The 16,836-nt window shown below is 38.2% G+C and overlaps 1 long non-coding RNA gene across 1 annotated transcript; it reads right to left on the reverse strand.

The window, feature by feature from the left end:
- Nucleotides 1–3: 3 nt before the first annotated feature.
- On the reverse strand, nt 4–14,560 carry LOC128942890 (uncharacterized). The gene is made up of 3 exons (XR_008483652.1): nt 14,349–14,560; nt 13,955–14,097; nt 4–93 (listed from the first exon to the last, which is right to left on the reverse strand). It is a non-coding gene; the product is annotated as an uncharacterized LOC128942890 (long non-coding RNA).
- Nucleotides 14,561–16,836: the final 2,276 nt, after the last annotated feature.

The raw sequence follows: 16,836 nt of genomic DNA on the forward strand, positions 1-16,836 counted from the left end.
TGATTCCATAGAAGAAGCTGGTTGAGGAAAATGTGGGTTTATCCATGATTCCATAGACAGCATTTCACTGACAAAAATACTTTTTCACTGCACCTGTAAGCAATATATAAAAAATTATAATAAAATTAATGAGTACAAAAGAATATATTCCTGCACTTCAGTTTCTCCATGGAAAAAATATTTTTCTTGATTTTAATCTCTCTTAAATTTAACACTTAAATTTCTCTGCGGAGAAATTTAAAAGAAGAGTGAAATGGCAAAGAGTGGGATTTAGTAGGATCATTAAAAAATAAAGCATAAACAGTGTCACTCTTTACCTTTTCTCCTCTAAAGAGCATTATAATAATCCATTTATTTTCAATGCAGCCATTAAGGCAGGCACCTTCTCTTAAAAACACCTGCACTGACACATCTTAGGGTTTGAATTCAGTTAAGTTATTCTCAAAAGAGTAAATAGAATCATAGATGGTCAGAGTTAAGGCACTTCAACTGACCAGAAGAAATTATTATGAGAATGGGTGTTCATTTGAAGGTCTTGTGAGGAATTCAGCCAGTGAAGCACTGAGGAGTATCTGCTGGGCAGGTACCAGATACCCTCACTGCAGAGTGGTGAGCTGCCTTGCCACTGAGCAAAGCACAGGGAGCAGCTGAAGCCTTTGAAGGGGTTTGGCTCTGCCAAACCACATTAAACCTTTGTTCACACTCTTTTCAAGACCTGTAACTAAGATTTAATTGCAGTCTAATACAGACCACCAGAGCAGTCAGAGTAGAGGATAAAGTAAATGAAGAGATATGAACAGCTTATACAGCATTGCATATAAGCCAGAAGTGAAATCCCTTGTGCCTGGACCAAGTTTCTGTGCTTGCATGGGGATTTCTACCAGATTGCTACAACCACACCAGTAATCAGATGTTTGCATATAGAGAACAAAACACCAGGCAATTACTGAGCTGTGTTTTATTCACAGTTTATTCACTGTTATGTGACTGATGCAGCCTGAAAAGACAAGCATCTTATGAAATACTGCATTCAGTGACCATGAGTTTCAATGTTTTCTTTGAAGACAGATCATTGTCTATCATTTCATACTTTTCAAGTCTATATATCAAGCCTTACCCTATTAAGAAGTGTTTTTTTTAGATTTCCTGCATTTTTTTGCAATTTTTTTTGTGCAAAAAACACCTTCAAATACTATAATCTTTTCATCAAGGCTTTGTCCCACATAAAATGCAGGTAAAGTATGTCTAAAGCATTCCTGACATATAACTAGTAGGAAAAAACCTACCAAAATGTATGGCTGTCTAGGTGGCTTTACAAATGAAATCAAGGCATTAGACATAGACTTTGTTATTATTTTGTTTAAATTAAGCTTGAAATGCCATGTAACTGAAATAAAAATCAGAAGCAGAACAGGGAATAGTTTGGTTTCTGAATACTAAATGCAATCAAAAGGTAATGGTACTTAGAGATTTTTCACATACAAACAGATTTATGAAACTGATAAAAATCATTTGCTCATTGAAATTCAGGAATCTGGTGGCTTCTTCTGTGAATAGTCAAATAAGTTAACTCGGGCAGCTTCTCTGTTTCAGTACTACAGACATACAGAATTTATATTTTAAAGGGTACTTTTTAAAAAGCAAGTAACTTTACCATTAATGTAATTTAAGATAATGGCACAAACTATAGTATTAAAAAGGAATCAAGTTCAGTGTTCACAATTGAAAAAAATGGGAAGTCAGCAATTCTCATTTTGTTGCTAATAAACTCTACTTTCACATTTGCATACAGAAGAATTTATTCACGAACCCTGAAGACAGGAGCCATTTACTTTAACATTTTTTTTTTTATATATTTCTATTTCATGATTTTATGAAAATGTTTCTATTAATTTGAAGTTCCTAAAGAGCTTCTTTCAGTTCAGAAAAATCTTTCCGTTGTTTTTCAGCATCTCTCATTACTTTAAGTAATCTGCAGCCTCAGTAAGAGCAGAAAGTTTATTGACTCAGAATTTTCTTGTGATAGCTTTTCAAAACTTAGTATTTAAATGAGTTTATATATTAAGCAAAGCAGCAAAAATGTACTGAAAATTTTAGAGGCCCTAGGGCCTTCTCAAAATGCATGAGGTCTCTTCCCTGCTTTGGAGTCTCAAGAATGCTAAATAAGGAGAGAAAAAAAATCCTTATTTCAGAAGAAGAAAAAAAAAATCCAAACCAAAACTAAATACCACCCTTAAAATATGAGATCACGTCAAAACTGTTTCAACTACTCATGGCTGTGGGTTTATATTCATGTTCTGCTTGCCAATATTTTGGGTAGGATTCTGAAGCTGCACTTTGATCCTTTAAGGACCTCCTATCCCCTGGGCTCAAGTTTGATTCAGTATCGGAAGTGCCAGAACAATCTTTGAGCAATCTGGATGAAATTCCTCAAGAGCAGCTTTTCCTGCAATATTTTAAACCAATCTGAATTGAGAAAAGCAGGGACAAAATAAAAAAGATAAACACAGAAATCAGACAGAGTAAAACCTGGAAGGGGAATGTGGAAAGCAGAATGGGAGCTAGGAAATACACATTTGTGGAAGGACTAGGGAACCAAATGGAAAAACTGAGAGAAACATTTGCAAAAAAAAAAACTGAGGAGCAGAAGGCTGACAGAGGAGGCAAAATCTGTGAGGGGGAATAGTGAAGAGGGGTAACAAACAAGCACAGAAAGGAACCAAAAAATACCACTGAAAGAGGTGAATGAAGGACAAAGGGCAGAGAGACAATAACCAACTGCATGAAACAAAAACATCAGGGAAGAGAGACAGTAAGGAAGGTAAACTGGAAACAAATCCAAAAGGCAAAAATTTTACAGAGTGAAAGCTGAACCTATAAAGCTTCATTAAGTTTTCAGGAAATTAGTTTTGAGCAAAGTCCAAGCAACACAACGATGGAAGCATATTCATTTCTTTGCCTTCTCAATCTGCCTTCAGGTTAACAAAGCAAACCCAAAAAATAAACATCCAACCTAATGGAACTGGTAAGGGGGACAAGGTATAGCAGCTCCTGCCTTCTCCCTGTGAACAATGCAATCTGCTCCTTTCGTGCCCTGCTTTCAGAACAGCAGGAATAAACAGGCAAAACATAATTTACAGCCTTGGTTTATCTATATCCACAGCCTGTCTGCTGGTTCAAACCCAGCAGAATGTGTATGTGTGCATTCAGAGAGATGGCTGTCATTAGCCCAACCACGTTAACCAAGGTATAAAAGGCAGGACCAGATCAGTAATAAAGTTTACACTTCATTATGGATGTCAAAATCCTTGCTGATTTTTTTTTCACTGCAAGAATCTAGCTTATTAAATTTCACAAGCAAAACCATCTCTGAGTGAGCATTCAGGAATCAGTTACTTGGAAGCCTTCAGGATTAAAATCTAAAACCAGATATTTCCTTAATAAATTTACAGAATTAGAACAACTGGACATATTAACATACGTCTCTGTTTTCATGGCTGTAAAATTATTGGATTCTTGTCTCATCAAATTTACATTGTAGAATCTGAATATAGTATGATTAGACATTATTTTAACAACTACATTACAATACAATTTAAAATAAAATGGCCCTTTATATCACACTAATATCAGTGTTTTAAATAACAAAGGGGACTTTTTTTAAAAAATAAAGGAAAGGATTAGCATTTAGTTTCAATCAGTATAAGCAATGCTGTACCAGTTGGTGTCTCAAAGATTCAGAATTTTATTAATATTCCAGAGATGCATTTGTGTTGCCTCTGGGTACACTGAAAAGCCACTTAAACTGCACTTAAAGCAGCACTACAGGATCAAATTGATGTGCATCAACCATTTACAATAAAACTTGATTATTATAAAGGCATACATATTTGCATAATTACATGTTTGATTTTTTGATAATGCAGCATACACTACAAAATGTTGCTTCATGTAGAAAGGCATCGTCAAAAAGCACCATCTGCTGTAGTGTTTAATGCACTGCAATGTTTGAAAAATCCTGAAGGTAGATTGATGCAAATCAAAGGAGAAAAGCAAAGGAGTTTTGCTAGAACAAGGGGCTCAGGGAGGGAGGAGGGGACTCACTACAGAACAGTGTGGACCTTTTGTTAGGCTGTCATCTGTTTCTCTCTGGCTATTTTTAAATAAAATTTTCAGGGGACAAAGGTAAAAGACAACAGAGCAGCACATCCTACAGTCCACAGAACACAGGATTCCTAACTTGAGAGCATTTGGCATAAACACATTTTTAATGTTTTTACTAAAAAAAAACCAAAAAAATCAGTAGTGTTTGCAATGAAGGAATTATAATGGAAAAGAAAGCAAACTTAACAAGAATTAATCTTTTCAAAGGAATCTCTATTAAGCATCACAATAGCTCAAAAGGCATAGAACTTGGAAGTAAGAATATCTTCATATTTTCTCAATTCAAAACAAGAAGCCACCCGATCTTCAGTAATATCTGACCATGTCTGAGCAGCCCCAACAGAAGCCCAATGGGTTCAGTAAGTCGGATGCTAAGATTGCAGAAGTGAACGTGCATTTTTGATTACACAAAAAAGCAAGCATTTCTAGACTGAGCACTGTTAGCCCAGGGTTCTTGTATCCTAAAAATATGCATCATTTTGATTAGCACTACATGTCTATCATTTCAATACCTGAGGCTTTTTTTCAAAGTGGATTTTGAGACAAGACATTAATCAAATGTAGTTGTAACTGTTTGTAATAATATTCTGCCATCCTGAGGAGTTTTGTGCATGCATCCAGAATGCACACACAGAGAGAAAAGAGTCATCTGTGGCTTTTTCCAAGTCTGTTGCTACCTCTGAGCTATGCTGTAAACATTTTTGGACAATGTGCTGAGCAGTAAAGCACAGCACTGAGCCAAGACACGGCAGATCTGGCAGGGAAGTCAATAGGCATGTACTAGCCTGTTGCTTCCCAGTAGGAGCTCATTCCTTCACAAATTGGCCTTTGGTAAGCAGTGTGATTCATTGCTCAGGGACTGGATTACAAGCTGGAAACCAGCTGACAGAACTTGGGCAACTCATTTCACATCTCCGTGCTATCCATTTTCCTTCCTCCTGTTTTTCACATCACATTAGTTAAAAATTATAAAACTCTTCAGGGCAAGAAGGACTTTTTCATAATACAAGTTTCCAGCATGTTGGGTATTAAACAAGCTTTTATCTCTGTGGGGACCTCAAGGTGTACCAGGATACAAACAACAGTTGGATTATATGCTATATGTGGGATAAATACCAAGTCAATTAAAAAGCATCTTTAACAACACAATCTGACTATAGAGTCTAGCAGTCAAGAACAGCATCTGGCTCCAAGATGTATTCTACAGTCCATGACACCAAAGAGCTTCAGAAACAGATGAAATTTTGTCCAGACACCTGAAGGAAAAATGTGGTTGTGTATGTGTGAATGCAAATATCTCAAAACCTTCTGTGCCCAAACCACAACAGCTTGCATGTAGATTCATTGAAACCAAAGGGATGGCCACAGAACTGGAAGCCCTAAAACTGCATTGCTGGCCTGTTAGGCTACGCTACATCTGGACTATAATAAATTTACATTCCCACCAAGAAAACAGCCACTGTTTTGTAGTTATGAGACAGATTTTGTTTCACACTATGTCAGAATGGGCTTGAGTCCCCTGCTATGCATTAGATAATTAAACATCCAGGTTTCTTACCCTAACTTATCAGGTACAATTATAGTTTGGCATCAGGGATGCTGAACACCCACACTGTCATTGACTTAGATCAGCACTGTGAAATCCAATGCTTCTAAAAAATCAAATCTTTTGCAGAAAATCATTTCCATATGAAATCTTTTTTTAAAATAATAAACATATGGTTCTGTGTACATAGTTCATGAAAAACTCAGAAACATTTATCTTTTGGTATTTTCCCCATGCCAATCATTTACTGGGTTGAACTGGACTGCACTTTGATGCAGTGCCATTTCCTCTGCCTGCACTTGAAGCAGAAACTGAATGGTTTCTTGCTCATCAGGTACCTGTACTGAAAAGATAATGTCATATTTATAATATAGTATTGAAAATAGCCCCAAACTACAACAAAGCCTCAAAGGCATCTGTATTTCTTTCCCACTAAAGTCGCTATGTGAATTTGGTCATAGCACCCAAAAATGAAACAAAACCAGCCAGGCAGAGACAAACCTTTAGAAACAATGAGTTTCCCTTTTGTGCCTTAATATTCTGCTCTTGGTGAGCTTCTCTGACAAAGTCTGCACTAATCGTTGCTGGAATCAGCACAGCAGAGGCTGCTAAGCAAAGGCTTTTTCTCCACCTCTCTGCACTAGGCAGACAGGGTTTTCATTACATATATCATTTTCAACTTGTTGCAGTGATTCCACAAAGACAGGAGGATTTAGACAGCTAATGAATGGGGGTGGGGAGCAGGCTGGAGTTGGAGCTTCAGTGCTAATGTTTAAGGCTAGATACTATGACTGGCTTCACACACAGGGCACTGCCACTGATTTTATTTTCATTGCATGGCACTGACAGACTTTGACAGCCAAATAACTCATCTCTAGTTAATTACTCAAAGTTGGGGAGTGGGATTTTTTTTTTTTTAATATTTATTGCTACAGGAGTTAGGGCAAGGCTTGTTGGTCATTGCCTTGCACTGGTTATTATGGTGCTGCAATGACAGCAAAATTATTTATCTTTTTGTTGCTAATTAAGAACAGAAGTGAAGAATAGGTTTAGTCTGAATATACTATAGGATCTAGGGACCATTTACTACATCATAATGAGATGCAAGAGATGCTGTATAACTCAGTACACCTACAAGTCTCTTACTGCTTTATTATTAGGAAAAAAAAATCATCTTGCAACTTAACTGACACAAACTTACCATCTTATAAATAAGATAAACATGAATGAGAAAATCAACATTCCCCTCCTTCTCCCCACGTGAGAAGATATACCCCTTTCCAAGCTCCCTTCCAGCACAGAATACTCTGTTTCACCAATTTCAGTACCCTTGCTACTGTTCAGCACTTTGGTCTAACTCACCTTCTGCAGACATGTCATCAATATTGCCTGCCACCTGGGAGAACAGACTATACTGATTACAAAATACAGGTTCTATAAATCTGATTATTTTAATGATAAAACAGGATATTTTAGGCTTTCTTCTCCCTGAAGAACAAAGAACAATTGCAGATTGATTGTAAACCAATTAAGGGCCTTAGAGCTATAAGTTGTGAATATAATTTCTTTCTCCTAGGGGAACAAAATAAATAAACAAAAATTCTAGTTCCTACCTCTCTGCATAATAACTTATGCTTTGAAGCTGTTAATTCAGATCTAAGTGTTGAATTATGACTTCAACTTTCTCAAGCCATAGTTATCACCAGATCCTACTCAGCTGCCTCTTTCAATGACCAACATTCACTGACACGTCAGACAGAGAGGGAAGAAAGTGGTGAACGTCACAGAACACAGGCATATGGCCAAGCACAAGCAGTTTTGATCTTTAGGGGATGTTATTCTCTGCAACACTTCACAGAAATTAAATAAACACTAGTTGTAGAAAGTGATCCCACTTCAATGCCAACTCCCTCCTTAAATGCAGAATGTTGGACGCTTGAGGAGCCCCAGGGTATGGTACAGCCTTTGAGAAGGTATTCTCCAGACTGACCACAGCAATCTACTCCCATCATGGCAGGTCACCACCGTCCTCAGAGCTGAATGGAAACTACAAGGGTTATTTAATACCCTTTATCTTACATTTAAGGCTATTCCCTGCAACTATATCCTGCTGCCAATGCTCAGTTAATAGGCTCCTGTAGTGAATAACATCATGTGTTCTGTCAATTATTCATAATGAGACAAGAGTTTTCACATCAGAATGCCAACTTGTAATGTGATGAGCCTGTATTGCACAAGTGTATCAAAGCTCAGTCTCATAACATCACTAGTTTACTAAGTGAACTTTGAACAGGATTTATTCCCCAGTCTGTTCAGTCCTAATTTTCACGAATTTTGAAAATAGAAAATGTCTTCTCCGTGGCAACATTTTTAGATTATGGTTTGTATTTCAGATGCTTGATTTACTGCTACATTGCATTTATTCTAACACATCATTGATTCCCTGTCTCATACATCATATTTAGTTACTTTTTTATTGTATAATTTCTAGGTGACAGTGGCTATCCAGGACAGAAACAGCTGATGGATCTAATTTGATTTTGCCCTTCTACCAGCAGAAGCTCACTTACTAGTTCACTTATTCAGAATTCATTGATCACTCTAAGGTCTTCTGGGATTGTGAAATCTCATTCTCGGTGTCTTTTCCAATTGTCAAAGCACAGACTCAATACCACATCTGACATCCTTGCAGCCTGCCTAGTTCTGCAAAACACAGCAGTCAACCACGGGGTTATAGTCAATGATGGGACTCTCACAAAGGATGACATGGCTAAATCTTACTGACTTCAGACATGCCAAAAAGGTATATCTTTCTGAAAGGTGGGTTTGTTGATGATAAGCAAGGGGCAGCTCAGTGACAGCCATATCTTTAACAAGGAATAGGAAGAGCTGGGAAAGGATGATTAGAGCCAGAAAAGTCAGATAGTAAAAGACGGAGAAAATGCAGAAGGAGTTTTCACAAAGATCCATAGGTCTAAAAGCAAATAAATTGCACTACTTAGTGTAGGAAGATGATTGAATTTCTCTATCTGTGGGTTACAAGTCCCAGCTAAAACAGAAGGCAGTGTCCTGTGCACAAGCCATTCAGTTCAGTGGCAAGCCTCATGGAGGGGACTGTCAGAACAAGAACCACTCTCAAAGTGGATGTAAACACCTTCTGGTCACTAAATGCACACAAAGAGGCAAAATGAGGTTTCTGAAACGTCAACAAATGCTTATGTTCAGTAAGGCTCATCCTGAGTTTTTGAGAGCAGATAAGGTGGAAAAGAAAGATATTGGGAAGTAGATGACATTTAAAAGAAGCAGTATTAAAGTCCTCCATTACAAGAATAAAGACAACTATTTTGTCAACAGCAAACACATTTATCTTCATCTGGGAGAAACATGTGATACTTCCTCTTACCTGAGGGAATTCTAAACCATTCACCTACTGCAGAATTTTGCAAACATTCATCAATATTTAGGTTACCAGTTTTGGAACCAATGCATTACCAAATATGAGTTTCTTTCACAGTAACAAACATTATAATCAGAACAGACACTCTTTAATCACAGATTGTTTTCTGAACATATTTGCCAGTCTCATTTCAAACTGTTTGAGCACCTGAGCTTTCATTACTCCTCTCTGGAAAGTATTCACTATCCTAAATGCAGCCAGCTATGCTGAGTAACTTTGCTCTGATAGACATTGTTCATTTTCTCCTTTTTTCACTCATCCTTTGGAGGCCGTGAAAATGTTTTTCTCCCTGTTTGCTTAAAATCCTTCCACAAAAATCAGCTGCTCCATCTTCTTGTCATAAACTTGTTTATATTCAAATAGGCACCAGTGTTGCTGTGCCCCATCAAGAGACTTGGTCAATAGTTCCAAAAACACAGAAGACACAGGGGAAAACGATGGGGAATTACATTCCCAGTAAAACAGTATTTAAAATCCCTTAGTTGGCTTGCAGACTATGATACTTTCATTTAGAAATACTGGTTTATTTCAAATGGAATTTTACTCAAACAGAATGAAAGCATAGCTTCTGAGGCTAGAGCTGAAGCCTAGGAACAGAGGGGGAGTGATCCCATACTTAACATCACCACTCAGAGCTGTGATCACTCTCTATTTTGCTCCAAACACACTGTGCAGCCTTAGTCAAGTTGCTTAGGGGTTTTTTGTGGCTTAATCCTCCATCTTTGAGATAACTATGACTTAGACTCCCTATCTCATAGGCACACAGTGAGGATGAATGCATTAAAAAAAGAATTAATATATCACAATATAGTGATAGGAGTTCAATAACCTGCATACAGAGTAATTTATCTTTTTGTCTCCTGGATCAAGTACAGTTTCTAGGTACGTGCAACAATAAAAACCTAATCTATTAATATATAAGGAAACCAAGCAATCTTCATCCCTACATTCCTGTATACGAAACCATGAACAGAAACACAATATAGACGGGAAATGCTGGGGTAGAAAAGAACAGAATTTCTTCCTTAATTACAATGGGCTTAAGACAAGGACAGGAAACACAAGCTAGACATAAAGAAATCTGTTTGTTCCAACAGCATAAACAAGAGACACAACAAAACCAAAAAAATGTACAACAAATTCATATATAAAGTATATATGTCAAGTATTTAGACACATTTGAAAAAAGACACTCCTTACTGCTATCTTGTGTAAGGAATACACTGTAATTTAGTAGTATATGAATTATATACTGTTCCCAGGGTGAAACCTCTGTATTTCTTGCTCCAAACTACTCTGCCTATAAAATAGCTTTATTAGAGTTTAGCAATGTTAAGGAAAAAAGTAAAGGTAATGTCTACAGCTCCCACTAAAAACCAGATCGTACATTTTACAGTGATTATAGTGCATACTATAAAAAATGAGTTTTCACCAAATATTCAAAATTATAGATTTATTCAAAAATCAAACTAGTGAATTGTGCAGATTATATAGCCAATAAAATATTTATTGTTGCACAATGTATATTGTTAACTGTGTTGACTACTTTTCACCAAGGTGCCAGAGAAATGAAAAATTAACCAGTGCAGAATATAAAATACAGGGGGGTTGAGTCCGAGAGCTAGTTCATGAGCATACAAAACAGATTGTATTCAGAGCTGTAATATAGAAATTCTTCAGTGAAGAAGACACCAGAGCTGAATACCTGACAGCAGAACAAAACAGAGAACAGCATTAAAGCCTTGTAGTTGAGGTGCTGCATGCAAATGCAGGGAGAGCTGAATTAATAACGTTGAAGGTCTAGCTAACGTAGATAGTGGCTGTGTCAATGAATGTTTTAATGACATCTTACTAGTTTTAAGGACTAAGAAGTGCATACATGCAGCCTGATGGAATTCTGGAAGTACAGTGAACATGTGGTTTAAAAATCTCTTTGGGTTTATGAAAACAAGTAAATATTTTAATATCCTCCTTTTCTGCAACTTCATAAACTGATCTATGAAAATCACACATGTGGTTTGAGGTGCATATTCTTGTTTTCAGCATTAACCATAACCACTACCAATGAATTTCCTATTGTCTACCATTTATTCTTTTACAAAATTTACATGAATATTCACTTAAATGTCAGCTTCAGGGCACCAAATGTTGATCACGCTATGAAAGGAAAATTTTAATAAAACCCAACAATTTTAAAGTATCCTCTAGATATTTTGAACCTTAATGCTGTGACTTCAAATGTACCTTCCTGTCCTGTTGATTTTGAGATGACTTACACAACTTCCTAATGGAAGACAAGGATAAGAGGTAGGCTGGCAGCACCAGACAGGGTAGGACTCAGGCTGTTGCTCCAGCCATGCTGCACAGAAAGGCTCTTCTGACTTGACCTCGCCATTCACAAATTACAGTGGGTAAAAAAACCAAATACACCAATACCCTGGAGTGAGGACTTTCATCCTTGCCATTGGTCTCTCTATTTCAGCTTTTCCTCTTCCAGCCTTTAGCACAGACCACACCAAGTGTGGAAGTGCAATTGCGCACTCAGAGTGAGCAAGTCCCAGCCTGACAAAGTGCTGACAAAACAACATTTAAGCTCAACCTTACTCTGTAGCTGTGGCCCAGTTGGACCCACACTCTTGCCTGTCCTCTTCCACCAGAGCAGATTCCTCATGCTGGGGGTAGGGACACTCCTTCCTCTGTGGGAGAAAGCCCAGGCTGCTGGGATAGCAAAAATATGTTCTGCCTCATTCTCCATAGCCCTCCTCATCCTCAAAGCACCATGGTGCTGACAACTGGCCAGGAAAAGCAGCTGCCTCTTAGGGTTCAGAATTTAAAGAGAACTGTCTTTCTCCTCTCATCCCAACTGGTCACACTCCTTGATACTGAATGACATTGAAGGCAAAATAGTTGACAATGAAAAACTTTGCTGAATATTTCAGAATTAGCTATCCCAAATAAACGAGTCCCTAGGCTACCCTAGCCCATGTCAAAAGAAAAACTATACAACGACATTTCAGAACGCCCTTGGAGACGTGTGCTGGCTTTCTCAGGCCAGGCAAACAGCAGCCACAGGTCCTGCTTTTTGAAGAGGAGGAAAAAACCAGCTAGAATTAATTGAAAAATGCAGGTTAGATGTTCTCTTAGGATCTTATAGATCCTGTATTTTTAATTGTTGGTTCTGTCAGCATTTGGCACCTGCACATTTTTAAAATCTTTTTGATTTACACTGAAGCAGTTGGATTGTGCCATCAGACAGCATGAACTCAGTGAGAAACACTGCCATTCTCTGTGTGCTCGTGGTGTGAGGCTGGAGAGGGGAGCACGTGTATGCTTGGAGGACAGAAACCCATTCCAGCACCTTTCTGCTCAGGCAGACTAAACCATGTACCTACACAAGACCAGGGCCAAAGCCAAAAATCTGGGTGCCTAAAACCAGGTTCCTAAAATTAATGCTTTAGATGCCCAAAAAACAATCTCTTGCGAAATTTAAACAATGAAGATGCTCTTTTGAGAGCAGTCAAAGCTTCAGTATTTCTGAATCCACTTTGGTACCTAAGTCCAGGTCCTCATTTTAAGAAATCCTGGACTAGAACCCACCACACCTTGATATTTAAATGCACTACAGAGCAGAAAAAGCTGAACAGGTCTGGACAACCTGCACAAATGGGCAGGCAGCAGCCAGGCAGAGCAGTCGTTCCACCCCGCTGACTTACTGCTGTGGAAGGAACCTGACTGCTGAGGATAAAGACAGGCAAGGCACAGAAAATTTGCAGCTTTTTACACACACTAAGGAAAAGGATTAAAAACACCATATAGAACAAAGATTCACAATAGATCAGCCACAGAACTCTGTGGAAGGAACAAAGGTTTCATAAAAGAATAAATGAAAAAAAAAATTTCCAGAAACTATAGGCAGCCCTAGAGACTTTTAAGTATTAGTCAGAGCAAAGGCTGCCAGATGCTTCCAGAGTCCTGACTGCTCACTGGGGAGCTTAGGCCTTTCCAACGGGGCGAGGCAGGTCAGCTGGAGACTAAAGGGTACAGAGCTCCCCAGAGAAAGACTTTTTTGTTATGTTTGGGTTTAAGTGTGTTTCCTTCACAAGACATGGTCTGAGGCTCCATTATGTTTTCTACTTTTATTATGAGGAAAAGAGTGACACTTTTTCTTTCTTTTGGGGAAGCACAAGCCCTTGCTTGAAGAGTTTTGCAAAAACCTAATGTCAAGCTAACAGTGGCCAGCTCATGTTAACAAACAACACTGCAAGTTTTGTCCTTAACAAACTAACTCAGGCTATCCAGCCAGAAGAGCTTTCATTCCCATCCCCCATAGATTCTTGCTTTTGCCCCACTCATTTCCCAAAGTAAATGAAACAGCTAAATTTTTCTCTTCTTTTTCACCTTTCCTTTAGATTCTTTATAGCTTAGATTTTGCAATCTGAATATTAAAGCTTATTTCCCATTTCCATACAAAAGCAGAGTAAGGCAGAGCTCTTGTGCAATAGACAGACACAATAGACACTGTATAATAAATGCCTTTATCGTGCCTTCCTTACCTCTAGCACAGTTCTTTCCCAGCCACAAGAAGTTCTAAGCAGGCATCACCTGCTCATCCCCATGACACTCCTGCAGCCAAGGGAGATGAGCTGCTCACAGTAAAAAGTGCTTTGGGAACATGATACAATTTCACTTGTCTATGTTTTTCAGTCTCTCATGGAATGATAACAGACAAAAGTTTCCCAAATAATAAATAACCAAAACAACATTTGAAGTGAAATTCTCATACTTACTTAGGACTGCTTGTTTGAAGCAACAGCAGTGGTTGTGTAGGCAGTGCACAGACTCAAGAATTGGATGTGATTGGCAACCAGAAAAACAGTTCACTTTTTGACCATCTATTCTCCAGGGAGCACTAGGAGAAGATGACAGAGATCTGTGGAAAAGAGAAGTTCATTACTTTAAAGCCTAAGCAAAAAAAACCAGGAACATGTAACGAAATGCAAAGCCAGAAGGTGAGGCTGCCTTTCATTAGAAAAAGGCCCACCACTGCAAAAACAACCCTTATCTTCATGGGAATGCAGCCTATTTTCAACTACTATCAAATATTTCAGAATTTCTTGTCCTAAACCAATTATTTTTAATTTTATTAAATAATGACAGTACAATAACATGAATACTTCTTACCCTTTTAAGTTTATCTGATGAGATGGCCATATATAATATACACTGAAGAACCTCAACTGTTGGCTTTACAAGCTCTTGCTCTTTAGTTAATCCCAGGACCTCAGTTCAGGGTACTGTAGTCTTCATTCATTCACTTTAATTCTATTTCATATGAAGACAACATAACTCTTAGGTGAATTTTCATGGTGAATTGCAATGTGATTGCTATATTTAGGGTCTTGTTGAGATAGAAAAGTTTTTCATAGTGATATGTGTTAACATACATATTTCACTCCTTTTTCTAGAAAGGGATGGTGATATACATATATAAACATGTATAAATCTATATACTTCTATATTTTAAAAAAAAATAAAGTAAGAACTTCATTAAGGGCAATGATTCATTTGCACCTCAAGAGTCTAACAAACGTCGCACCAGGATGTGCCATCCATGCCCAGGACAGGGCACAAAATAAAAACAAAGGATGATCAAATTAACAAAACTGAAGAATAACTCAACGGGAGGCAGATGAATCTCATTTTTTTTTCCTGTAAGATAGATTGCTTTTCTTTTCATACCTCTGACTCAAAAGAGGTGACTTCAGGTATCTAGTTAAACTTAGAAGAGAAAAAAATGGCACATTGTTGTCAGAGGTAGCTAAGGTTTAGATACAAAATACTGAACCTGATACAACTAGATGATAATACTCTAAAAGTATGGACTTTTAACAGGGTGAATTACTACAATGAGGTATTTTCCTGCAATTTAGAGAAGCTCTAACTAAATTTTCCACAGAACATATATATGAAAATATACAAATGCATATGCTGACACCATCTGAAGTGAGCAGCTCCAAGCCCTCTCCCTAGAGCCTCCTCCACACCAGATGACACGAGTTCCCTCTCACTGTGAGGTATCCTCGTGCCTTCCCTTTTCCCAAGGGCACCTGTCACTCCCCAGCCTCACTGTGGAACTGGAGGCTCAGCACACGGGTCCAAGGACAGCTCCCCCAGTCCGGGGTGGGTGCTGGCCATGGTGCCAGACTGCCCCATCCAGGGCCAGCAGCACTCATGCACTTGCTTGGTTTTTCTGCCACTCTATAGGCACATGCAGGAAAGTTTCAGACTGGATGACCTGATATTTGCAGCTGCTTGTTAATAATCAAATAAAAATTGAGTGCATGGGAATAAATAAACACATATGTGCTCAGTGTAGATCCTGATCGCACATACTACACACTCTGATATCAATTGGAAAGGAGCCACCATTTACCTGTGGTTCTAAGACCAAGTACTGCCATTGCCTAGTACAGTAGAATGAAACTGTTCTGAGACACAAGACAGATGGGATAGGAAGATGTGAAGTGCTACAAATAAAACCTAAAACTGAACTTTTAAATATTCATTCTAAACTATAAAGAGATCTGTGGCTTTTGTGTGCTACAGATGGCTTGGAAATGCAGTGCAAACAAAGGACCAATTTCTGAATACTCATAGCTGCTCTACTATAATAGCTGGAGACCCAAAACTCCAGGGGTTTGAGATGATTCAACTAGATCCTCTTACCTGCCAAATTTCATCAAAGCAACATTGCTTTTAACATCTTATAAGGGATGAAAGAAATATGAATAGTGTGGGTTTTTTTAATGAAACACGGACTGCTTAAGCTCGAACAAAAAATTACAATATGAATGGAATGTGCAAGGTAAAGGGAAAACCATCATTTTATTATACATACTTAAAGCATCTTATAAGATGAAATCTGTACTTTTTATAGATTGAAAGATTAAATAGAAATATTTCCTAGATTTAGATAAATGAAGGAAACAAAATCAAAAATAAGCATAATAAAAATCCCTGCCAGTCACAGTCAATGAGAAACTGCTGACTGATTGCCAAGTATGGCCTTATGTTTAAACCTAGGAAAGACACATGTGTTTCTTTGTAAGGTAGTGGGGCATGACCTCATCAATCAGAGATTATTCTCTGCATAATAGTTTATAGAAAGAAACCACTAATGCCAGCTCCTCATCTGCCTTCCAGATAGAGGCCAGCTGATATGAATACAACGGGAAGGGGACTCAGCCCAAGCAGCACTGCTGCAAAGACCATACACTGTTGCATGGATGAGGCAGTAAATTAGCACTTCCCGATGCTGTTAGCTGCTAGCAAAGATTATAAAGTCTTTGGCTCTAGAGAGAGGACACCCTCACACCTTTTGCATGTATCTGAGCTTCTATAAGAATGGAACTGGACAAGAAAATCCAAAAGAAAGATGGAGGCTCTGTGGAGGAGCCACAGAACACCCAAGAGGGAGAGAGGATCCCTGAGCTGCCAACAGTCCTCCAGACAGAGAAGCCACAGAAACAAACGTGCAGCACTGAATCACAGCTAGAAGCCAGGATTATGGGTAATTATGATGTGCCACTGCCAGCTGAAGGGAGAGAAAGTGCAGGAATAAGAGGAAAAGGCATGAAGGTCTTGATGAAAATGTAACCATCCTGTAATG

Source organism: Melozone crissalis, unplaced genomic scaffold (assembly GCF_028551555.1).
Source record: "Melozone crissalis strain CALT ecotype California unplaced genomic scaffold, PUWL_Pcris_2 ptg000045l_1, whole genome shotgun sequence".
Lineage (NCBI taxonomy): Eukaryota > Metazoa > Chordata > Aves > Passeriformes > Passerellidae > Melozone > Melozone crissalis.